The sequence below is a fragment of the Orbicella faveolata genome, unplaced genomic scaffold, assembly GCF_042242905.1.
Source record: "Orbicella faveolata isolate gen_17 unplaced genomic scaffold, um_ofav_v1 contig_34, whole genome shotgun sequence".
NCBI lineage: Eukaryota > Metazoa > Cnidaria > Anthozoa > Scleractinia > Merulinidae > Orbicella > Orbicella faveolata.
Window position 1 is genome coordinate 26,318,561 of NW_028301563.1, and position 25,189 is coordinate 26,343,749.

The 25,189-nt window shown below is 38.5% G+C and overlaps 1 long non-coding RNA gene and 1 pseudogene across 2 annotated transcripts; one reads left to right on the forward strand and one right to left on the reverse strand.

Moving 5' to 3' along the window:
- Positions 1–1,065: 1,065 nt before the first annotated feature.
- Positions 1,066–3,794, forward strand: LOC149105488 (uncharacterized). Its single transcript, XR_016210114.1, has 2 exons — positions 1,066–1,123; positions 3,428–3,794. It is a non-coding gene; the product is annotated as an uncharacterized LOC149105488 (long non-coding RNA).
- Positions 3,795–11,903: 8,109 nt separating this feature from the next.
- LOC149105489 (uncharacterized) lies at positions 11,904–19,789 on the reverse strand (annotated as a pseudogene). Its single transcript, XR_016201601.1, has 5 exons — positions 19,433–19,789; positions 16,982–17,107; positions 14,430–15,981; positions 13,377–13,741; positions 11,904–12,117 (listed from the first exon to the last, which is right to left on the reverse strand). The product of XR_016201601.1 is annotated as an uncharacterized LOC149105489 (transcript).
- Between the last annotated feature and the right edge of the window lie 5,400 nt (positions 19,790–25,189).

A 25,189-nucleotide genomic window follows, 5' to 3' on the forward strand; every position in this document is an offset into this window, starting at 1 on the left:
ACTTCACACGCCCTTTTAGTCGCTTTTGTTATCTGGATCCTCTTGGAAAAAGGAAAATGTCACTGTTTGAATGGGAGGAGCTACAGATTTCAAAGACGTGCTTTTACAGTTAAACGAGCTATTTTTAAACCTGGTTTGAGATAATTGACTTAACGTAACCTCATTAATCACTGATTGCTGGAAATGCTGATATTAATTGTCTTTGCGAGCAATTACTTAAGTATCTGTTCTTGTTTTACGTGCGACAAGAACACGTAACAGTATCTTGATTTCTTCTGACGGTAATAGGCATATTTGGTTTTTGACCGTAATTTGTTTTTAAACAGATTATTAAAACTCGACAAAGAAAGAATCTCATTTTTTCCTGTGTAGCCCGGTAGCATTTGTAATATAGCTTGCTTAATTACGTGGCGTGACGTGGCAGAAGCTGGAGTACGCAATTCCGCACGCGCAGCCACTTGGGCTGCCTCCTTCAATTACGTGTCAGTTGATCAAGTGGCTGCGAGACAAGCTGTCAATTATGTTGTCAATGAGTATCTGGGTGGAGTTACAACATCAAAGCCCACCTTGATCTGTTTAATTTGAAGATCTATCTGAAGATATTTTGAAGAAAACATATTAAAAACAGTTTAAATCCATAAGTTATAACACACAAAATAAAGAGTTTTCTTCGTAATTTCCTTTTTGGCTCTCCTCTTTCATTTAGATTCATGCGTGTTTAACAACAGTGAGGCATTTGAAGTGGTTTGATGTAAATCACATGTCCCTCCCTATTTTGACACTTATAATAACAAGGTCTGAAATCATAACCATTTTAGGAAATAGTTAGAAACTGTTTCAACTTGCATGCTTCATTAGAGCTGTCAGCTAGGACAACATAAAAGGGGCTTGCCAAACATCCAAAGCCTTCATAGCTATCACGACACAAGAGAAATTACTTTCAGCCTGCCAAGGATCAAGTAATAAGGTAAGTTTCTAGCCTTACTCAAGTGAGCACCACGCTACAGCTGTTTAATGTCTTCTTTCTAAAAGTTTGCTCACGTTGTGTTTTTCAGAGTTGAAAACCATGGGAGACGAAGGCGTAACCTTGTATGAAGATCCAAACTATGGAGGGAGAAGAGTGGTAAAGTATTACATTTTACAAAGTTAAATCTTTAATGAAAATGGGAGAGCGATTTTCACTTGTTTGTCGACAATATCTCGGAACTGCTCCACTATTCTTTATGACTGGTTTAAAAAAAACTCTTGCCACCCACTTGAAAACCATATCATATATTTATAATTAGAGCCAGTTACGAGTATTTACTTCTTGTTTTCATGGAAGTGCTGATTACGTTTGTTAGGGAACCAAAATCCATTTTGTTCTAAGACGACACTTATTTGAGAAGGCTGTTAACCTGTTTCTTTATAAAGTTGTTTTTATTTGAGCGTCGTCACTTTTTATCTAGTCACAAAAACAGAAGTTAAACGCGAAAGCAATCGTGACTACTCGCTCTCGTTAACTTTGCTTCGAGTTTTCATTACTTCATTGGATTGCTTGTTGTGTGTCCCTGGTGATTAATATGGTTTATGTTTCACCACATTCGAACGAAAAGTGCTGTCGCAGCTTTTAGTGCAGTCTATAATCAAGGTGGTACCTAAGTGTTGTTCACCTAGATTATGCAATAATAAGTTATTGCAATAACCTTTACATTTTTAAAAATAACTTTACGTTGTTTCTATGACTGGCATCAAAAGGACAACTGGCAAACGCGTCTCATTTCTTTAACAACCGCAAAGAAAGCTGGGAACCTTTTAAGATCAAAATTGAACTGATACTTGTATTAGGGAGTGAATAATGCTCGCCAGAGGCAGCTAGCTAATCAGATCGCTTAAAATGTCACTGAGTGTGTAAACACTGAAGAAGGTCTTTAACCGAAACGTTTTAATTAAATTTTGTAACATTTTTTAACGTCAGAAGTCGTCCGCACCCCCTGTTTTTAACTAGCGTGCTCTCATCCATGCGGTGAGGTTTGGACTGTGAATCTCCTTGATCCTCCTGATGCTGTGGCAACTTTGTTGGCTTGAGACTTCTACAGACAACTAAATATGTATTTAACAAATAGATTCCATGTTGCCGTGCGTCTGTTCAGTAATAGATCACAGATGACGTCAAAATGTGGTAAGAACAAAAAAGTGGCACACGAGGTGATAGCCGAGTGTGTCACTGATGTTCTTACCACATTTTGGAGTCTTCTGTGATCTATTACTGAACAGACGCACGGCAACATGGAATCTATTTGTTTTATATAATAACGAAACAAACTACTACAGATAAAGCTTTGTTTATTTCAAAATCTTTCAATATAACTTGAAAGCCGGCCTTTGCCCACTTTGGCGAACACGAAAAAAAAGCCATTTGACGTAATCTGTTGTCTATACAAAATGAAGCAATCTCATTGGTTGCTATGCGTAGCAAAGAATTGTGATTGGTCCAGGAAAATCACGCCACTGTCAAACTTGACTCGAGCGTCGCTTCTCGTGGAATGAAAACTTACAGCGAAAGCAGAATTGAACTGCGAAATCTACAAATCTTAAAGACAATGCTCTATAAGTCAAGTCAGTTTTTGTCATCAGAGCAGCCCTGTTAGCCGAAAAGCGTGGATGTCGCCTTGAATATTGCAGAAGCTGAAAAATACGCTCGGAAAACTTGCGGTTGTGGTCAACCTGGAGGCCATTCGGTGATTCGAATTTTGAACGGAAAGGAGCGTTAGTGACGGTGGAAATTTGTGTCCTCTGTGGTTGGTGATTCTCAAATCAGTTTGAAATAGTGTCGGAGACACCTTTTAGCTGCGATACAGTTGGCCGTCAGCTGTTCTTTGCTCGTTGCTGTGCCCTGAAACGGACTGGAACATTCGCATCGGAAAGCAAGGTTATGTGTTTTCTTATTTCAACTGATTTTAATGTCTTCATGTTTCATTTCTGACATCAATCAGTGTGTCAACAATTATTTTGAGACTGAGAAAAGTTGAATTTTTTAAATAAATTAATTTCATAAACATTTTGTTGATTGGGTTTGTTAAATTCGAGACAACGCAATGGTTCTCAGCCTACCAAGACCAATTTTGTGTTTGGTTTAGTCTCGCTCAACTGCCGACTGAGACTGCTCGAGTATTTTTTCTGAGTCATTTTCTGAAAACGAAACCGCTTTATCTTTCTTCTTCTAGCTAGACTATGCTTCTCGTACCTGTTCAATGCATCGACAATACTTGTAAAATATTATCTCAATTCTCAAAACTTTCCGCCATTTTTAAACACGGAAGGAAAAACTTTGTAATGCTGACGTCAATCGTGCGTCTGTCCTCTAATAGATCATACGCGAGAACCAATCAAAATGCGAGAGTAACTTGGGTTATTATATAAACATATATATTTCATTTTACCATAGATCATAAAAGAAGACACAGTCGACTTGACTAACAAGCTTACTAACGGAGCCTCCTCGATGGTTCTCCCAGACGGTGGTGGTAATTGGGATGTGTTTACAGAGATCAACTATAAGGGAGCGAACGAGACTTTGGTGGCTGGTCGCAAGTATAAAGATTTGACTTCCATTGGCTTGAACTCCCCTGTCATGAGCATGCGAAAAACAACAGAGTAACGCTGTGTGAGAGAACTGGTCTTTTAGTCGATACCTTGAAAACCAAGCAACCTAATTATGGTAAAAAAGTTAAATTAAAAAATAAATCAAGGGTTGCACTGTTTGTATTTGACATTTACGACTGACCACCAAATAAAGTTTGTTATCCTGTAAACTGTGGAGGGAAAGCTTTCTGTTTCATTTTTCTTTCATTCTTATGACGCTCAGAGGAAGAAAACGTTTTGGTAGGCAGCTATATAAAAGTCTCCTGTTATCATAGAGGGGCATCTTTGTTTAGAATATTTGGCTCATAGCATAAGCGATTCAATTTCTGATCAAGCTACAAGAATATCAGTTCTGACTACTGAAAGGCACAGTACGATTAACTGTCCCAACGGATTTGAGCCCGCGGGATTAAAAACTAAAAATTTTACAAAAAATGTATGACCTCATTAGCGCTTTTGTCACCCATAAATTTTGACGTTTTTGAAAGCCAATTTTTTTTAATACTACCCCCCCCCCCCCAAAGAGCCACCACAAAAGCGCTTTAAATGTTTTGAGTCAGTTCGTGTCTAGTAGAATGACTTCTCTGCCCAGAGTCATATGTTCATACGGAATAATTTAAACTACGACGTCAGCAACAATCAGTGTCATCAAGAGAGCATGGAACCTGTTCTCGTGAGAAGGCGGTGGAGATGGATCGGACACGTGCTCAGAATATAATCCGACAATATCACACGCGTAGCCCTCCATGTTTACATTTTGAAAGCGGGTAAGCTTATCGCTCCAAGCTACTCGCGGCCCGCTTGCCCGTGACAATTTAAAAATAAGAATACTTGTGGGCAGCACTAAGCAACAACTAATGATCTTGCACAACTGAGTTTATTAATCGACCGGTTTCGTCTGCTAGTGAGACTTCGTCAGGATTAAACTACCAGATAAAAAGACGGAGCTTAAGTTATACTAAATCTTTGAAGTACAAAGTATGCTCCTAGCTACCATTGGGTGTGAACAACAAAACACCCACAAGAAATACGTGCAGGATATGACTAAAATCCTGCGCTAGAAAACGTGCAATATAAGCGGGGCTCACGGATTTAACGTTATAATACCGCGACGAAAAATAGGGAAACGACTTGTTTACTTTGATTTATCAAAATTTAAATTCCCTTTGCTCGCGCCATCATTACGTCAATAGCTCGTACTAGTTCTGTGCCTTGTTCTATCTAGTTTTAGTATAAATCTACTTGTGTCCTATCACGAATGCCGTTCTCTGTTTGACTACGCTACTCACTATCTATTCTGTGATAGATAGTGAGTGGCGTCGCAGTGTGCCCTTGTTAACAAAACGACGTCCGCCTCTTAGCGCTTTCGAATTGTCTGTGAAGGGAATTTAGATAAAGTTTTGAACGACCAGTAGATTTATACTAGTGTAAAACAATTAGATTATTTGCTCTCGATTTCCATGCGTGATAGTTGACTCGGGCTGTGCCCTCGTCAACTATCACGCGATAGATAGCGAGAAAATAATCTAATTGTTTAATAGAAACACGATTTTTAATCAATCAGCGCGCGTATTTTCTTAGGGCTGTTTTCTAATTATGTATACCGTATGAGTCATTTCAACCCAGTAGCAACAAAATAGCTTTTATCAAAGGCGAGCTTATGCGTTACGCCAGAAACAGCTCTATGTTTCACTCATTTAGTGAGACCCGCCTGCTATTCTGGAGGCGTTTACGCCTTATAGGGTATCCTGTTAAGTTATTATCAGGGAAATAAACTATAGCATTAGGAAGAAATGATTCAGTAGGCCTGAAAGGATAGCAAAGCGTAGAGGTGTGGTTTTCAAAACTTGCTTTACTTACTGGAAAAGTTGAAAATTTCCATGGACACGTCAATTTTAATTTACAGTATGTAAATCTTGATTTACATTCTTTGTAAATTACAATTTACATGTTGGGGTTTTGCAAAATAAAATTACAGGAAATTTACAGCTTTTAGTTAGGCATGTAAATGTTCTGTAAAGGTCCGGTAATACGGGCAACGTTTTTCTTCAACTTGTCTCGCAACATTGTTGCATTGCAAGTTGAAACCCTCTGTTGCGCGTATTACCACGTTTGTGGCCAACTTGTCTCGCAGCAAAATACAGTGTTGCAGGTTGAGGCAACATGTTGCGCAAAATAGACTCGAGTTCTACTTTCTGCAACAAATGTTTGTTTTGCTGCTCGTATTACCACTGAGGCTACAACTTGTCTCGTAACAAATTTGAATTCAACGCTTCTAATTGGCTGTCAGGAAGCGCGGGAAATAATAATAATAAAAAAACATGGCGGACGGTGAAGACAACCCTGAATTCGAAGTAGACCAGTAACTCTCGGAAAGTCATAAATTTGCCCTGTATAAAGACCTCGAGGGCTATCATAGTCTTTGGGACACCTCGTTTGTCCCTTTAAAACAAGAAGCAAAAAAGACAAACGGCTTGGAAGAACTGTCGCAAAAATACAACTTTTCGCCTAGCTTCATAGCCTATCCACACTGTCGAATGCCCTCTCATAATCAACGAAGTTGATATACAGGGAGGAATTCCACTCAAGGGATTGCTCCACAATAATTCGGAGGGTGGCTATTTGATCCGTGCAAGATCTGTTTTCCCTAAATCCTTACTGTTGATACTTTTTTTAAATCAAAAACCGTACCTGTTTCCTCTTCTTAGCAGCTGGTTTATTTCCTCTTCTATGAATGATAGCAAAAAGTTTACGTTCAGCCGAAACTTTCCCGATTTTGTCACATTTAATGTAACTAGAAAATTGGTGGCAAAAGAACTTCCTAAATATTGCCGCAGACTCTGTGACACTTCAGTACTGAAAACCGCCAATTGAATTAATCAGTCATTGAGGGGCCCGTTCACTGATGCAGGATATAATGAAAGGTGTCACTTGTTCTGTTTTACATGGTCTGAAAAATGGCGATAGTCTTCTGGAGAGTATTTTAATTGCTAGTTCGCTAAACGCACTCAAGACTTCTAGAGAATCTTCGCTAAAGAAACATATTTGCTTCAAATCATAAGCTGGTGTTTGTGTTAGATTGTTTCAGCAATTTGAATTCGATAAATCCTTGCCTGTTTTGAATGCGTGTTCCTTTCAGCTATTTTAGGACTTCAAATTTCCGCGCTGCCATGTATATTTTTGCAAGGCTTGATGGGAAATTATGACGTCAATGCGTGGTTAGACGTTTCTCAAATATAGCGTTGCGTGAATCTAGAGATATAGAAGTGCTTCTGATAAATTATAATTCACATTCAAGATGAATATGTTCACTTCCAGAGAGAAATCTTCTTCTGTAGACCCATATTGAGATCTCTGGTCGCGCACTGACGTCATAAATTACCAAAAAGTAAACATGGTGATGCCCAGGGGTTTTAAACTAAGAACCAAACACTGCGTATTTGAACCACTTACAGAGATATCACCTTACAATCCCAGGATCAGTTAAAGAGAGCCTTAAGGTATACTTTGGAACAAGAGAAATGGTCTCTTGTTTGGAACTAGAAGTACTTTTCAGGCAAGATTTCCTTTAAGAAAATGATCATGTTAACTAAAAGGCGAGGCTCACTGTCTATCACTGTCTATCGCTGTCTATTACCGTCTATCGCTGTCTATGACTGAACGGAATTTAGAAGTTAGAAGGTTTAGTGTTAAATAACAATAAATAACAATTTATTGTTATTTATTAATTTGTTTCAACAACAAATGCGAGTCTGGTTTCGTTATCAAACTTGCTCGCTATCAAAACGGCCGATCTTTAAGGTGGCTCCTTAGAGTATTTACGAACACCCTCCCTATAGAGCACGAGTTAGAAAAGGAAACTTAGTTGATTTCTCTAAAAGTTTTCCCTGTAGAGATTTGCCAGTGTGGGTATCGTTAGAATAAGGCTTATTTTTTGGTTGTCAATTTTTGGATTAAGGCCGTTACCATGGCAACATCTCATCGAATGACAGGCAGATATATTCCTCATTTCGGCCTAAACTCCTTAATATTTATACTTTCCTTCGGTGAAATTTTTTCATACTTTGCCACATCATGGAAATGATATTGTGTGACATTTTGAATTGGTAAAAAGTCAAGGTTGTTCAGACGGTTTTTCCAATATTCTGTGATTTGTCATTCTTCTAAATATATTAGATTAGCTCTGACAGATTTTAACAAAAACAGGGTATTTTATAGAAATTGTATGTGGTTACAACTGAGCCAAATTTTAAAAATTTCACCGAAGGAAACGCAGTTTTGCTTTTTGTGCTCATGTTGACGTCATAAAAATTGAAGAACACTTACCTTTTCCTTTGAGCGCGTGCAGATTACTTGAGTTTTCGTCCTATGTGAGCGCGCAATCGTAAAACTATAGGGAGCCACCTTAAATCTGCTGATAAGCTATAAATCACACCAGTTACATCAACGATGATAACAAAGCGTTTAACTTAAAGGTTTGTTTAATGTGACAAGCTGATTGATGAATATGGTCATAAAACATCAAAATTACAAAGCCGTCAGTTAACTATACCAAAAGAGTGAAATAGGAAGTTGCTGATAAAAGTCTTATCTTTCAGCTAACGTGATCATTTTCTGTAGCCTTTTAGGCATTTGGCAAGCTAAGTAATTAAAATACGGTGGAAAAAAATTATTGCTTAAATGTGTTTCAAACCACTATTTAATGTAACTTAGAATCGAACGTCCAGTGGCTTTCATAGTGAAGATAAGAACTGAAGAGAGAAAGCTTCATTTTACGTCGATCGTGTAAAAGGAAGATGAAGAAAGGGACCTGAAAAAAGATCTTAAAAGTCGAAGACCCTAAATTTTGTTAGAAATGAATCTTTTCACAGACTTGAACATAAATATTCATGATTTCAATAATCCAGACGAACAATGCTAGTTTTTCTATGTTCTTGCAATTTTACGAACTAGAAATTCCAGCGCTGTTCATGCTGTGTCAGTGAGGCTTTTGCTTTTTTAAAGATTTTGTTCATAGGTGTTTTAATTATGTTTTTGCAGAAAAATCTCACTAAAAAGAAGCCCAATTGCTGGTTTTCAGTGTCACGCTGGATTAAAAATAGATCAAAATAAAAATCAAAACCGGTCAATAGATTAAGTCCAGAATCTGGGAAATGAAAGAAGTTAAATATGCAAAGACACTCGCCAAAATTCGGGTCACAAGAATTTTTCTTATGCGAGATATGCGGAGAAATTTTTTCCCCAAATTTATAGAGATTTGTATGGAGACGCCATGCTGGTGCCCATCCGTATGGGCACCAACATGGCGGCCGGAAACCAACAGAAACATCTGTCACTGAGTTTTGCTACAAAACCGTGAATTTATCCCTCGAGGGACTCTAAAACTTTAAAATAATACTTTTTCTAAGACATGAACTGTTCAGATAGCCAAGTTCCCCGAAATAAGTTACTATTTTAACCATCATGACAGCTCTCTAGGCCGTCATGTAAATGCCGCGTCACGCAAAAGCTTGGAAATTCAAGCGTAGTGTATTACAAAACCAAGAAACCATTCGGAGCGCAAATCTGTATGAATATTAGTTTTCAGCTGCTCTTATACATCATTAAAGTAAAATCTCAGGAAGATCAATAGTTTTGTAGTTCGAATTTTAGTGACGTCATGTGAAAACCAGCTATAGGGAAAATGCAATGATCAGTTTCCCAATCGTGATTTTCAGTTTGTCAACAAAATGGACAAACGCACAGAAATTTTCATACCTTAAAGTAACAAGTTTTTTTGTCACTCTGATACGGTAGAAAAAGGCAAATACGATGGTTTGCCTGAGATCATTGCTAGCGGCCACTAGAGTTCTACTCCTGTTAACTGTATCGTTATAAACGACAACAACCTTAACCTCTGCCAATAAGTCATAAATCACACCAGGCAGATTAACTTTGCTATCAAAAGCGTCCAGCTTAATAGTTTTTATTAAATACAACAGCGGGTGCAAGCTGTTTGAAGACCAAGTTCATAACCCTACAATTTTTTATTTTGTTTTGTTTTACGTTTGTGTTAAAGTTTAAGTCAGTTGTTGATTAACTGGCCTTTGTCGACAGGTTATCAGTTTGGCAGTTGGGATGCGCTTTGGAGGCCGTTGCCGTTTTCGAGAGGTGGCCGTTGAAGAGAGGTTAAATAAAAGTGATTTTCATCCAATGCATTTTTCATCCTTTTCATTGGCTGAGAGACCACTACGTGACCTGCAAATAACTTCTGACAAATAATGGTTTTCTGATGCGTAGTACCGTCCAGATGTGTTTTGCTGCTGATAATATTCTGCCCATGCGAAATATTGTGCGTGGCAATTGGCAGATCGCTTCCCTGAGCTCTCTGAGGGTAATAACACGATTAATAAAAAAAATTACAATTTCCTCAATTGTGATTGGTTTGAAAAAATCCTACTTTTCCACTAATTCACTTGCCAAGTTGTAATCAGATAGTTTGTTATCGGATACTTTGTTATCGGACAGTTTGTCATTGAACAGTTTGTTATCGAACAGTTCGCTATCGGACAGTTTGTTATTGGACAGTTCAAAAAGCCAATAAGCCTTCGGCTTCGGCAAATAATTGATTTGCTCGCCGCTGACGAATCACGATATTTTTGTCCAACTTCAACCTCAACATTATTTTGCACTTACATCTGGAATTACAATATTAGCATAAAAAAGAAAGACAGGTACATATATAACAATGAAAGGCCACGATGGTATACAGTTTGTGCATGGAGGCTAATAGAACCGCGAGGTTATCGAGTTAGCCTCCATCTTGTTTGAGTGAACATAGAAAACATGGGAGTAGAAGGACGGATTACTAAGGGAAAGAGCTAGAAGAATTGTGGAAACTTACGTTTAATATTGTTGAGATAGAAAATAGGTTTTTAACACTTTTGGAATTGTGGAAACTTACGTTTGATATTGCTGAGATAGATCATAGTTTTTAACACTTTTGGAGAAAGCAAATTGATTTAAATCTTTAAACTTGTATGGTATTTCTTGCTAAAGATCAATGGCCATATATGAGATCATTTGTTTGCCAGTGTTTGTTTTAACTCGGAATTTGTCAAGATTTGGATTGGCCGCACATCTGGTGTTGTAATTATGTACGTTGCTGGCATACTGAAAAAAATAGTTAAAGAATTCTGGCAAAATACCTTTGTGCCATGCATGTGTAAATTTGAGAGCATGCAGGCGATATACATTAGTTACCGTTAAGATTTCTAAGATGTTAAGTGAAGGTAGAGCACCGATCGGTATTTTTGCCAGATAGAGTTGATTAACCTAATAACGTGATTTTGCTTAGTTTGTATTTTTTGTAAATTTGTTTTGCTGGTGCTGCTCCAGGCTACAATAGCATACGAATTGTAAGGATAGATAAGATTATAATAGATCTGCGTAAGATGTTTGAGAGGTAGATAATGCCTCAACTTAGAGATTACTCCTGTATTCCGTGAAAGCTTTGCACATACATACGAGATGTTGTATTTCCAAGTTAAAGAACTGTCGATCACTACTCCCAAATATTTAATGTGGTCCTTTCGTTCTAAGGAGTGGCGTGATCCATCTCGGTTAGTTATATTTATATTAACATTCGTATTCTTTTTCCTTTGAGATTTTACAATCATGTAATTGGTTTTCTTTTTCAATAACTGTTAAATGTGAGCGCTGTCAGCTGGGACAAAAAAGTGGCCATTATGGAGAGGTGACCTCTAGTGACGGTTCGACTGAAAGTATATAATTAAATGCAAAACCCTGAATGATTCTCTCCTTTACGCGCTCACCACACACTACCCATTCCCCCCTATCTCGCCTTTCATGGTGACATTAGGTCACACTGACGATATTAATTCATAGGGTTATACATATTAAACTACAAAGTTATTTTCAAAGAATTTCAAATGAACAGCAATGGCTGAAGTCCCTGTCAGTTGTCAGTAAATCTGATTAAAAATGTCGGTTTTCAGTTCAATTTTCAGGCATTTGTCTTTAGTCAGTTATTTTTTTTTGCGTCATTTGTTAGTTGTCAGCTAACCCTCTCCAGACCCTCAATTGTTAACTGCTTTTTGCCGCAAAAATCAAAGTAACCTACCAAGTTGCCTATATATAATTCTTTTTTAACAGCCGAGGATAACATTCGCTTTCCTTGAATTGGGCGAGTAGACCTAGTCGGCATAAGTAAATGGTAGACAAGTTGAATCCAGTATATATGTTTATTACATTTCAGTCTACAATGTTCCATTATACCCACTTTTAACGAATAGTGATGGAGTTTATTATTACGTGGAACTGATTTACTTGAAATAACTTTTACGGTGACCATTCTAACGGAAATGTTGTAGGAAACCCTTGCGTACTTTGAGTTTTCCCATGGCTAAATGGATTTGTTGCTTTCGATATCCTGAAGAAGTGCTAATATATTTGCTATTTGACTAGATGGCAACTAATTCCCACGTCTAAGACCTGTAAATAAATCGACAAATGAATATATGAATAAATCACTCAATTAATCAATTAATCAGTCAATCAATCAATCAATCAATCAACCAATCAGAGTATTTTGCATTTCTTTAAGGTGAGGTGCCCTTTAGATAAAAAGTATTTTTTTATGAGTTGGTTCAAAATTCAACGTACTTTTCGACGCAAAGGTGAGGAAGCTATTTCTAGTAACAAAGACAGTGAGCTAATGATTTCATGATTTTCCCTGTATGATGTTACATTCATCGTTTTTCTGGGTATATCCGTAAACATCTAAGGTGAAATTTGGGCAACATTAATCGCGCTTGCACAACTTATTACCTGGGATTACCGGGTACCTAAATTAAATATAATACATTATAACATGGCGAAAGCCTAGTTTGCACTTAAACCATACTTTGCACTCGTAAGGAGGGCGTCTGTGTTTCTTTTAATATGCAAAAAAGGCAGTTAACTTTTACAGTTTGGTTCCTAGGCTGTACATGCAGTTATTTAAATTTCTGTTTGACTTTGTGTATCCCTTTTAATAACATTCCTAAGTTACAAACATCTTGACCCTATTCAGACAGGAGAAGAGGTCTTTGGAGCCCTCACTAACTTTGGATGTTTGAAACGGAAAGCATTAAAAAGCAAGGAACTCCGACTTTACGGAACTCTCCGAAAACATTCTCTGAACCGAAATTTCGAATGGCCTGTCATTGTTTATAAAATTATAATATTCATCTTTGTTAAGCAACGGTACCATATTTTTAGAGACTATAATTTGTGTTGTTGTTTTCTTCTTAGATTAAAGTTTACTCTTTTTCCTTATGGTTACCTTTCTTCACCTCTTTTAGCTGTTTTTAAGCCAGTTTTGGTTTTTTTTTTTTAAAGATTCATTATCAAGTGATAAATTTCGAGATGACGGTTCATGGCGGCTGGTTCGACCAATTCCCGGGGGTTACTTCCGTAAATTTTGGATAGGTGTGTGCCCCCCCCCCCCCTCCATTTTTGCGCCATCGGAGATCATAATGGCTGAAAGGAAACATTTCTAGATTAACTTTATATAACTTTATACAAGTCGGATTGTCATAGCCTTAACATTCTAAGAGTTACAGGGAAGGGGCCTCGGGAGCACACAAACTAAGTACATTACTAACAAGCCACCGTCCTAAAAGAGTTGAAAACGGTCTTAAATGTAAAAGACATAATTGTTACTACGTGCCAATTGGTCAGCAGTGTTCTATAATCAAAATCTTACTTACAGCTTAGCTTATCTGGGGTAAGATTGGAGATAAGAATTCTGTTTGTGTTCCCTCATGGCATTTTACAATGAAGTCCTTGGCCATCTCAAGATCGTTATCGCGCATCCATTCTGTCATTATCTCATCTTCTTCTCCGTCTTCAAGACTGACCTCAATAGCTCCACTGTCTTTGACAGCAGCTTGGAATGTCGTAACTGCAAACTCTCCAGTTTCTAGGGTTTTAAACACGTTTGCCCCAGCCAAATCACGAATATCGCCCTGTAAATCGTTGAGGGGAAGGAGCACACCCAGGCAGCAGGAAAAGGACCAGTGAGGGTTTTTGCGCCACTCCTGGACGAAATGATAAAGCTGCAAAGCGTACTGACCTGAAATCAAACACATAAAAGGAAACGCTTTTGGAACGGCAAATCGTACCGAACGTTATACGAAAACTGTGTTCAGTTTATTTTGGCCTCGAGTGTACTTTATGTTTCTGTGTCGCCTACATAAAAGATTCTAACGCCTATCCGTCATTAAATCGAGCCTTAAAAAATTTGTACATGAGCCACGCCCAACCCATTTGACGGAGAGTATAAAGCCTCATGTAACAGTTGTAACCGGGACACAATGGGAAAGAAAAGGCATTACAGCCCGCAAATGCCAAAGAAACAAACAATTGAACAAAGCAATGGCTACGCACCCGCGTAATGCATCGTGTTCATTTTTGGCCATCCTCTACAAAGGTCAAATGACCACTTTCTGAATATTAAAGAACATTAAACGGAGAGAGCTAATTTTGATAATCTAATTTTGAAGTAAACCCATTCTTCAGGTGGTTTTCTTAGGTGCTTTTGGACAAACGCAAAATGGTTGTGGTTATCTTGTTTGTGGGTTTGCCTCCAGCTAGTGATCTGCGAATCGGCACATAGTCTCGACACGTAGCTAATGTTCAACCACCAGTTTGGTTTCCGATCGTGTCAGTCGTGCAACGTATATACATCAATCAGTTAATGCATTAAATCCACAATTATACAAATTCCATAACTCAAATAATAATTGCCAATATTATCTTACCAACAACTAAGCCAATCACCAGCGAATTTGCGGCAAACACCAATATTTTAAAAAAGAGATCGTCTGTCTGGGGCCCTATCCACCCTGTGATGTTTTCTGCGGGAATCTTACTCAGAACTCCAATTACTAAGTTGACAACAGTAACAGCAAGGGATGTTGTCATTAATCTGTTCTCCATGACGTCTTGCAAAGGTTTAACCCAAGCAAAAACGATCCCATACATGCCAGCGATGACTAAAGCCAAGCCGATATAGGACCTGGTCTCTTGTCCTATAAGGATTAGACCAGATGTCAGAATTACTTTGCGAGTCATTTCAACAAATTCCCAATACCATGAATGGGTTTTGTAATTTTCGAAGAGAAATTGCAATGAGAAATCATCTCCTTGTCAGACGCGACGTCCTGTGGTGTCCCTGGGTCTTTTTTGCCCAATCGTGCTTTCCAAAGGACAATCAATGTGGCATTGGGAAGGGCGAAAATATAGGCTGTAGAAATGTACGCTACCAATAAAGAATGGTGGTACTTTTGCCCTTCACATGGTACGCTATAATCGGCCTTTAGATACTTGAAACACTGTAGTTCAGCGTCATATCGGCAAAGCTTCCTGCAAGCTGGTGGAAGGACAATGGCTGTCTTAGAACAGGTGCTGAGGTAAGATACATACAGAAAGAAAGACAAATTCCTGAACACGAGCTCTTTTGTCTCCGATACTCTATTTGCCTTTTCGTTCTCCTCTAGACTGCTCTTCTTTAAAATGATTATCTTACGCACACCGTAAGCGATACCGGAAAAGCTAATTACAGCAACATTCATTGCCATCATTGCAAAGAGGCTTCTAAAGGCATCCAGCTGCAATCCCGGAAACAGGCATTGGACAGGTGCTATTTGGAGCACATTCAACTGAAGAAATCCTGAGTACTTAGCGATACTTTCAAGAGATCCTGGCCATTTTATGTAGGAGAACACCTCCAGCAAACCATAAGTGACCTGATAAAAGCCAATTACGATTTTCACCTTTGAAAAAAACTTATCGATCAGGGCGCCCACTCCTTTCTTCTTAATATTTCTTCGACTCGTCCACAACAAAACGGCGATGACAATTAATGAAATGGAAACAATTATCAACAATTGGCCCACAATCCACTTCTTTGATGGGCATCGTGTACCGATTGTCAATTGTTTGTAGTATCCTGAACTGCAAACACTGCATAGTGGACCTTCGTACCCATTTTCACACGGGGAGTCTAGACCACCCTTACATGACTCTTCTACAGGGCACTTGTAAGGCGTAGGGAGCGGACAAGGGTATTCTACATGAAAAGCATCGAGCTTTGGTGAAGCTGCCAAAAGATTTTCAATAAAGATCTTGTATCGCTCTCTGCGTGTCTCGTTCCGCCATTGCCACCAGTGACCATGTTTTAAGTTGCATAATCATCTTGGCATTTCAGTCCTCCTTGACCACATTTGAAGCATTCTTTGAACATGTCGGTTCTATATTGTCCTTTTAAGCATTTGCAAGCACGATATCCAGCAAAGAAATCCGTTTCTGTCCCTGTTGAAGATTAAGAAAAAGACGTGATCTGTTCTTAACGGCAAATATGAGTCCAAGACAATGTAAATGTTAATAATATTGCTATCAATTTAAAACTAAATGTTTCGCTAATAGCTTGTTTTATTCAGAAATAAAAATAGTACAGGCGTACGTGCGAGTTGTCTTTCGGCATCCTTATGTCTATTGTTTTTGAATAGAACTCTTTTGCTCTCAGTTATAACACTGTTATCATTCAATCGATTCTCTGAGTTGACCGAGAAAATGTGCTACAAATTCCGTAAATCGATGACTTGAAATTGCTGGTCTACATGAGCAAATACGCAAAATGTGGAATGAAGAATACCATTACTCATAAAAAAGGAGCTTTCGCTGACCTTTCTTGATAATTTCTACTCAAAACGTAAAAAGACTCTTTTATTGTTTTTCACCTAAATTGCAGTTGCTAATCTTAAAGTGTCTATTTTGGGTTCTTTGTAACTGCGAATCATCATTTAAGTATCATCAAAATAGAATATTCCTTGTGTTTTATCTGCGGTGAGGAGTCCTTACTGATTTCGCGGACGATTTGAGTGCTCTCTAAAAAAACTGCTTGTCAAGCGGAAACTGAATTTTTGCAGATTGATTTATGCTCATTTATCACTGAATCTGTTGACTTCGGTACCTTTCAATTTTCTATTTTCAATTGTATGATTTTCGTAGCGTCGGAAAACATCAATTCCACTATCCAAAGATAATCATGAGTCCCGCGATAGACTACTTCTTGGCATGAACATTTTTGTTTTTACTAATACTTTTAATGAAGACCGTTCCCGCCAGGATCTTCCACCAGAGCCCAGAGTTTGAGGGTTTAGTTCTTGCTAAAAATATTTCTTTTATAGTAAAGGCGAAGAAAACGTATTTTACGTACATGCTAATCTGGTTTTAGGAAGACTGATGGTTCCTGAAAAAGTGTAGAATTTGGAAGATAGATAGCAAAGTTAGGATAGTTGTTTAACGTTACCTAGGGGACAGGACTGGCAATCCTGTAGTTGTTTTCCTGGTGTTTTATGAAATTCAACAAATGATCCATTAGGACATCTCTTACAGCCCTTGCTCACATAACCAACCGTGTCCGAGTAGAAACCACCTGAAAAAGCAAATAAGCAAACAAACGAACAAACACAACAGAGACTAAATTGGAATTTAGCCTTTAGCAGAAAGATAAAAAAAATTTATTGATGTAACTTTTCTTTAAACCAGGGTGCTTTTTATGTTCCTAAGCCTGGTCTTACCGCCATTCACCGCATGCTTCTCCAAAAGTACACACTCAATAGTGATAAAACTCATGTAAAACACATCAAACATTTGTTATTTGCTGAAAACCACATCATGACGTCATTACCCGCCTGATCTCATCGCATTTAAAAATGTCCGTAGCCTTGGATTCCAAAACTTTGTTAGACATGGCAAATAGCTCCAAAAGTAATCACCAAAAACAAAATTCAAAAAAACAAAATCTCACTACAACAGAAATTTAAGTCGTGAAAAGCACTACTTGTTTGTGTTAAACGGTCGAATGACGTGGCCGAACAAAATTGACATTCTGATCTCTTTTCTTTTCTTAAAACAGTCTCAAGGTGTCAAATAGAGGTTAAAAATAAGGTGGTTTTCCTACTTGCATTTTAATTTTGTAACTCATTGTTATATATTCCGTTTTGCTGTATAGGGTGTTTTAGCAACGACGACGGAGACGCCGAGGACGACGCCTTGTAAAAAATGTATTATATTTTACCTTGGAATGTCGTAACTATGTAAATCTGTTCAGTATGCCTATCGGTCTAAAAATTGCTCAAGCTAAATTTGTAATGAAAGCGTTCAATTCTAAAGGAAGAAACGAAGCGGCTCCCCTGGCCATTTTGTTTTGTTTTAATTTGCTTCCTCTTCTTTTTCTTTTTCTTTACATGTAATAGAAGGCCGAAGCTTGACCATTACGGTTCGCGTTGTCCAAAATGCGTAGAACTTTGTCATTCCAAGATGTTGTTTTGCAGAGGACGGCAAAGAAATGAAAAGAAACACCGATTTCATTCTCCCCCGATTTTCGACTGTAACGTTTGCAAAGCACTCCCTTCGCTATACAGGACCTAAACTATGGGACAAACTTTCATCTGAAGCAAGAAATATCTCATCCCTAAAGCAATTTAAGCTCTTCGTTCGCAAGGCCGATCTGTCCAACATTCTTGACACTGATCTCTGTAAAAATTGTAATATATTCACTTCGTAGTAATGTATAGTCTAAAGTTTCAAGTAAGGTAATTCATTTATTCACTTTATTTATCTATTTTAGATAGCGTTAGTTAGTGTCCTCAATTAGTAGAGGGGACTTTTCCCCTCAGCTATTTTCTTAAAGACACTTTAATAAAGTTTTCATTCATTCATTCATGTACCAAGACTCAAAACGCACGTGCATAGCCATTGCTCCGCTCATTAAACCTTTTGTTTGCTGACGCTGTCGTTGCCGTCGCCGTCGTGGTTTGCTAAGACTCCAAATTCATTTTGTACCGCACGATAAACTTCGTAATTGACGAAACAAGTCTTCAGAAGTCAAAAATGAACTCTTTTTTTTGCTTGAAAGGGAAAGTCAGCAAAAAAGAAACGATGGATCGCCGAGCTAGTAAAATTTTGCGCAAAATGCAAATCGAATTGGCGCAATTTTCATAATTATGGATCAATATAGGTAGCCCTTTAGTAAGAATGATAACACTCTGTATTTTTTTTTAATCTTTTTTTTTTTGTTCATTTCCAAAAACATGGATATCTTCCGATAGATTCAGCGAGATTCAGTTATTTCCTTTTAAGGGCAACGTTCCCTCTTGGAAGAAACTCAAATAGTGTTATATAGTAACAGTTCATTCCTATGACTTAAGCACCGTCGGATGATGACTTCATGTGTTTTTGGTAAGCCTGGTTCTCATATGCCGCCAACCTACCTGCGACGTAGTGGCCGGTTGCAACTGACAACGTTCGGCGATCTGTCCCAGTGGGTCCCCGACGCATCTGCGATGGATCGCCGACGTACTCAAATTTTGCGCGAAATGCAAATCGAATTGGCGCAATTTTTAACCATTTCGCCTGTAAATATGGATCATATTGTCTTACTGGAGTACGTTGCGTCCGCAAATGATGTTTACATAAATTATTTTCATCGCCGACAACCGCCAACAACCGCCGGCTTGCCAGCGAAGTTAAACTCAGCTCAACTTTGCAGGCAAGCCGGCGGTTAATGCCTGGGACAGATTATGATTTGGCGATAAATGTTCACATATGCCGTAACGGTGTCCCAGGCCGAGCTAGGTGTTCCAGGTATGTCGGTGAGCATATGAAAACCAGGCTAAAAACAGCCGCTTTCTTGGATTTCTTAATTTTTCCAAACCCTTTAAATTTTTTAAATGTCAAATTTAAACAAGCAAGTTACCTGGAGGGCAATTCTGACATCCTCCTTCACCTTTGGCAGAAGGATCTGTAAATGTTCCCAAAGGACACGGTGAAAAGATTTCTCCGATGTCATCTTTTTGTCTGAATCCCGACGCCAGAAGGACGGGAATGTAGAACTCCTTTAAATAACTATTAAAATTAGAAGAAGCGAGGCTGATATCTCCATCTGGATTCCTAGTAGAGAACATTATCAGTTAGACACCCATTTATATCTTGGAAAATCTCTTGGTTAATCGTATCCTAATGAAATTCTCCATCGTGATTGGTTCTCCTTGCACCTATTTGCCACGTAATCGGCGCACGATCACGTGGGTGTCCAATTACAGGTATCCAATTTGAACTTTTTGTAATTGGACAGCTGTAATTGGATACCCACGTAATTTGCACTTCAATTGCGCGCGCTTTGATGGCTTTGTTTGGAATGTTTCCTACAGTTCACAAAACTTGTGAAACGTGCTACATACGTTTGCTCTCAAAAAAGTTCTCAAACGACATTTTCAATTTCGAAATTTGTTATAGATACGATTAATTAGGAATTGGACCGAGTGAAGTTAATAAATTCTAAATAAATTCTATAAATTCTAAAAAGTGAAGATCAGTGTTTTGAGACCAAATGTTCATCAGGGTAGCTTTTGCTTAAAAAATTTTTTAACACCTTTAGCCATGATTTAGCCAAGTTCTCGAATCTACTGCAGTAAACGTGATAAAATTCTTTCTCATCATTTTGAAGTTTAGTAAATGATTTGAACTCAGGAGTATCAGTAGTTCGTATAGTGTGATCGTCCGGGTGAGGGTTGTTCTGAAAAGAACTGTTGTTGGTGACTGACGTTTCGACAACCTTAGCCGAAGTCATCTTCAGTCATCATTGTGAATAGCTTTTGTCAGTCGATGATGTTATAAGTCTGGTCCGTTGAACATGATTGGTCAGCTTATCCATGATGATATTGGCTGAAAGACTCGTGTAAAGTTTGTCATCAGTCATTGGTGGGTTTCGATCCGTCTATTGTTGGTCAAATTGGTCGGTTTTTGGTCCGTCTATTGTTAGTCAAATTAAGTCGGTCTGTTGGAAGTCCATTTGTCGGTTTCGTTTCCGTCATGGATAAGTCGTTTGTAAGGCGCCGGTAGTTGTTGACATCTGTTAAGTGGCGTTTGTTCTAGGTTAGTGTACTAGCTTTCCAGAGTCAGTCTTTGAAAATAGTTTGTACTGTAGGTCAAGCACTGAGCAGAGTCCCAGTCAATGTTGTGGTTTGTCAGTTGATGATGTACAGCAATGTGATTGTTGGCATCACCATTTCTCGTGGCTCGTTTGTGTTCAGTCAGTCTCGTGTTAAGGTTTCTGCCAGTCTCACCAATGTAGGAGGCCTGGCAGTCGGAGCATTTGATCTTGTAAACTGCTCCCTGTCTGTTGTTAGGTTCGTCTCTGTCTTTCACGTTGGTCAGTAAGTGTCGTAACGTAGTTGTAGGTTTGTGGGCTACACGGATGTTGTAGGGCTGTAGGATCCGTGGAATAGTCTCAGAAGTACCCTTAATGTAAGGTATGGTCACTCTAGTAACAGGCGTTGGGTTCCTGTTCGTTGCGTCAGCTTCAGTAGGTCGGTAAATGTTTCGTCTAATAAAGTCAGCGTTGTAGTTGTTTTTGTGAAAAACACTTTCAAGGTATCTGTTTTCGTCAAGTAAGCCGTCCGGTGTGTCACAAACTAGTTGACAAAAAGTCTTTATAGTCGTGGCTTTGTGTGAAGTCGGGTTGTAGGATGATTCGTTAAATAATCAGTCGGTATGCGTCGGTTTTCTGTACGCTGTCGCTCGCAGTTCGTTGTTTTCGCGGCTTACCAAACAGTCTAGAAAAGGAAGTTCTCCATTTTCTTCGATCTCTTTAGTTAACTGGATGTCGGCGTTCTGTTCGTTTACTGAGGTGGTCGTGAAAATCGTCAATTTCGTCTTTGTAAACGGCGGTAAAGGTGTCGTCAACGTAGCGTAACCAAAGCGGTATCGTTTGTCGGCAAGTTGCAAGGACGCGTTCTTCCACGTGTTGCATCACAATTTCTGCGACAACAACAGAAACAGGCGACCCCATGGCTGTTCCATGCAGCTATTTGTAGTGTTTACCGTTATACTGAAAGTAACTCGATGTAAGGCAAAGGTTCAGTCCATGAAGTCCATGAAGGGCCTCCATGATGTCTTCTGTCGGTAACGGTAGTTTAACAGTAGATTGTTGTATAGCGGTCTCGGTACACTGTAATGCCAATTAAAGTGGAATACTGGTGAACAGTGAGTTCACATCAAAAGACACAAGTTTGTAGTCGTCAGGTATCTGTATAGGCTCGATTACCACGCCGCTGCTCGGGAAAGGAGCCCGCACTCCTTCCCCGAACTCACGGCTGGACTCGTGGACTTGGCTTTGTTAATTTCAACCAGTAAGAAATCTGCCTGCCCGAATCGAGCAGGCTACATAAATTAGCTTTCTCGCACTTGTAAAAATTACGCATAGAGTCAATTGGTGATGCTTGCAATCCAGTTAAGGACAGCACTTACTGTAGTAAAATAATACATTATGGTATTGTGTTTACCTACAGCTTAGAGATACCATTTCTTTTAAGCTACCTGATTCTTTTAGCTTGGTACTTACATGTACTCTGTTAGCAGTACAAATTCTTCTTCTTCCTAATCGTATTTACACTTATAAAAATAAGTAGTATTACAATAAAACAAATGTTCAGTCGAAAAATGTAAACTTTTGCTGACCATTACAAGATATATAAAGCCAAACCTGTATAGATAGTAGCAAAGCAAAAGAATAGGCCATGTAGGTTACCAAGCTGATGTTGGTCAAAATAATACCTCGACTTAAGCGGTCCGGTAGTATGTCAGTTTTGGAAGAAGCGAGAACAATGCTGTACGTCACGAACCAAACCATGATCACCATGGCGATGAGCATTTGCAAAACATGAAAAGATCCAAGATGGCGGCCGAACGCGGGGGAATATCAGGGTAAAAGTATTCGCTTTAATTTGGCTGTCATTTCTACTTTCTGCCAGAATATTGAGCGTAAAATGCACCTAGTGTTCAAAACGCTAGCAAGCTTTTCTAAGAGCCCATATTCTTTCGCGATTATGTTTTTACGATTTTGGCGAAATAATAGAATCGTGACGTCAGCGCTTCTTCCAAAACTGGCATACTACCGGACTGTTAAGACCTGGACAGCAGCACTCAAAACGACTCCTTTGAAGAACTACGCACAAACAGTACCAAAAAAAGCCCATAACGAGAGAGCCCCTCTTTCTTGGGGAACTGCAGCTCCCATGCATAGTTACATTCTGTTTGCATCCACCGGCACTTGTTGCGGGATAGACAGAAGCTGTTTGGCCTGACACAAGACGTTCACAAAATCGTTATACGGAAACAAACTTCTGCAATCGCATTTATCTGGACATGCTGTGTAAAATGTAAAAACTCTAAAAAATTAACAATTGACGCCCAAAAAAATAATTTGAAAGTGCTCATCAGTAGTCTCATCAAAATCCCAGGAATTATCAGATTCTTGAGGCAAGTTATACATAACGTCGAATGTATTTCAAGCTTCAATAGGAGTAAGGTGTGAATTAAACTACAAACTGCGCAAAATGACGCTAAAAACAATAGGAATCCCCTCAAAGTAAGGTTCATTAACGCTAAATGTATGTTTTGTTTTGTTTTGTTTTTTTGCTGCATTGTATTATTGTCATCCTTCCTTTTTTTGGTGTTTTTTTTTGTGTGTGTGCACCCAATATTTTCTATATAACATGCACGTAGATCTCAATAAAATAAATGCATTAATTAAGAAAATAGGGTTCTACTTTAAATATGAAACTTACGGTAATAGTTGACATAATCAGTTACAGGACTGCTCCCTTGAATTATTGCAGCTGTGGCAAAATATCGGTGAGTAAAAAGCTAGTGAGGATAAGGCCTCCGTACGATATAACAGCATTTGAAAACAAAAGCAATCTAAAAGGACATGAGTTACTGGATTTTAAATAGACACAATGGTACAAAAACGTCACTACGTTTTAGCTTAATTGCAAAGTATGGCGAGTGCTCGAAATTATGTTCTCTGCACCATTGTGCGCCGGCAACATTACAAACTTTGACACGTTGCAACTTGTTGTGTGCAAGTGTACAGATTGTTACACAAAGTCGCTTTGCCTTTTTAAAGGGCATTGTACGTGTGTTCTCCATCAATAGTTTAAATTAAATATGTTAGTTTTTGCCGCTATGGACTTGTTATTTCAGAACTCTTTTCTATAGCAGAAGTCAATCAGTGTGAGTCGGTGTGAGCGAGGCTTCGAAATTTCATCATGGCTCAGTCTGCTTCCGTATCAGTGTTACTGTAGTTGTTTGAAGATGACGTGTGTTATCATTACATTCAAGGCTCCACATTTTTCAAATGCTATATGACTTTGAAAAGTCTGCGTTGGATATGATTGGTCTAGCCCTATTTCAACTCACGGAATCATAAGGGTTCCCAAATCTCAAAAGAAAAGGGAGCAACGCATTGAAGAAGCAATTCCCGTGTATTAAAAACGTCACCAGAGGGTCACCAGACGAACAGGGTTTTTAGAACCATTACTCAAGAGATGGTCGACGACTCAGGCCCCCAAACAACCTATAAGCAAGTCCACAGAAATTGCAACCGACACCTAGTTGTCGAGAGCTTCTCCGTTGCGCTCACTTCTTTATTAGGTTTCTGTTACATCAGAACCCTTTTGTATACCAGATGTCATGAATTTTAGTTTCCTTCTATACGTCTAGCTAAAAAGGGACCTGTTAAGAGCAAAGCAGCTTAGTTGATTACGCAGAGTTTTCTCTTGGTATCGACGACTTTGATCCGTAGTCGTGTAGCGCATGGGTTACAAGTCAATTACATGAAGCATAAATGGACTGGTTTAAGAAGATAGGAGTGAACAAAATAAGGAAAGACAATGATATTGTGCTATACTTGTTTTTATTAATTCATTTGTAAATATGAATGATATATAATTTAAGTCAAACCAAATGAAGCGCACCCATCAAAACCACATTAATGAATTGATTGTTTAAAAAATTGAACTCGCTAGTCATTTCAAAAATGCCATAATGAATTGATTTTTTTCGAATATTGAACCATTAACTGTATTCTTGGAACGACTAGTGGGGTCAATATTCGATTAATCAACTTATTATTGCATTCTTGAAACGACTAGCGGGTTCAACATTCAAATAATCAATTTATTAATATAATCTTGAGGGGTACGCTTTACTTGGTTTGACTGTAAGATACGATTTTGAATCATAGCATGAAAAAAAAAAAAAAAAAAAAAAAAAAAAAGAAGATAGACATGCTATTGCACTCTTCCAAACCAGTCGTTCGTCAATTAAAATATCTTATTGGTTTGGAATTAGTTTCCTGAGCATCGAAGGCACAGCATTACTTCAACTTCCACACGAGAAACGACATCTAGAATCGACGGCTGCCCGGTGACGGTTGACAAACAAACACCTTAGTTTGACGGCATAGTCACTCACTTAGATACCGATGACATAGTGGTCACTGGCTTAAACTGTGACCACAAAAAACTTAAATAACAATACATACCAAGTCCAAGGATAGCAGCGCAGAGAATGGTACAGGATAGCGTATTCATATCTGTAGTTACTCTGAAATTGTTGGAAATACATGTATGTAACTTTATTAAAAACAAACAAAAACATTTTTCCAGAC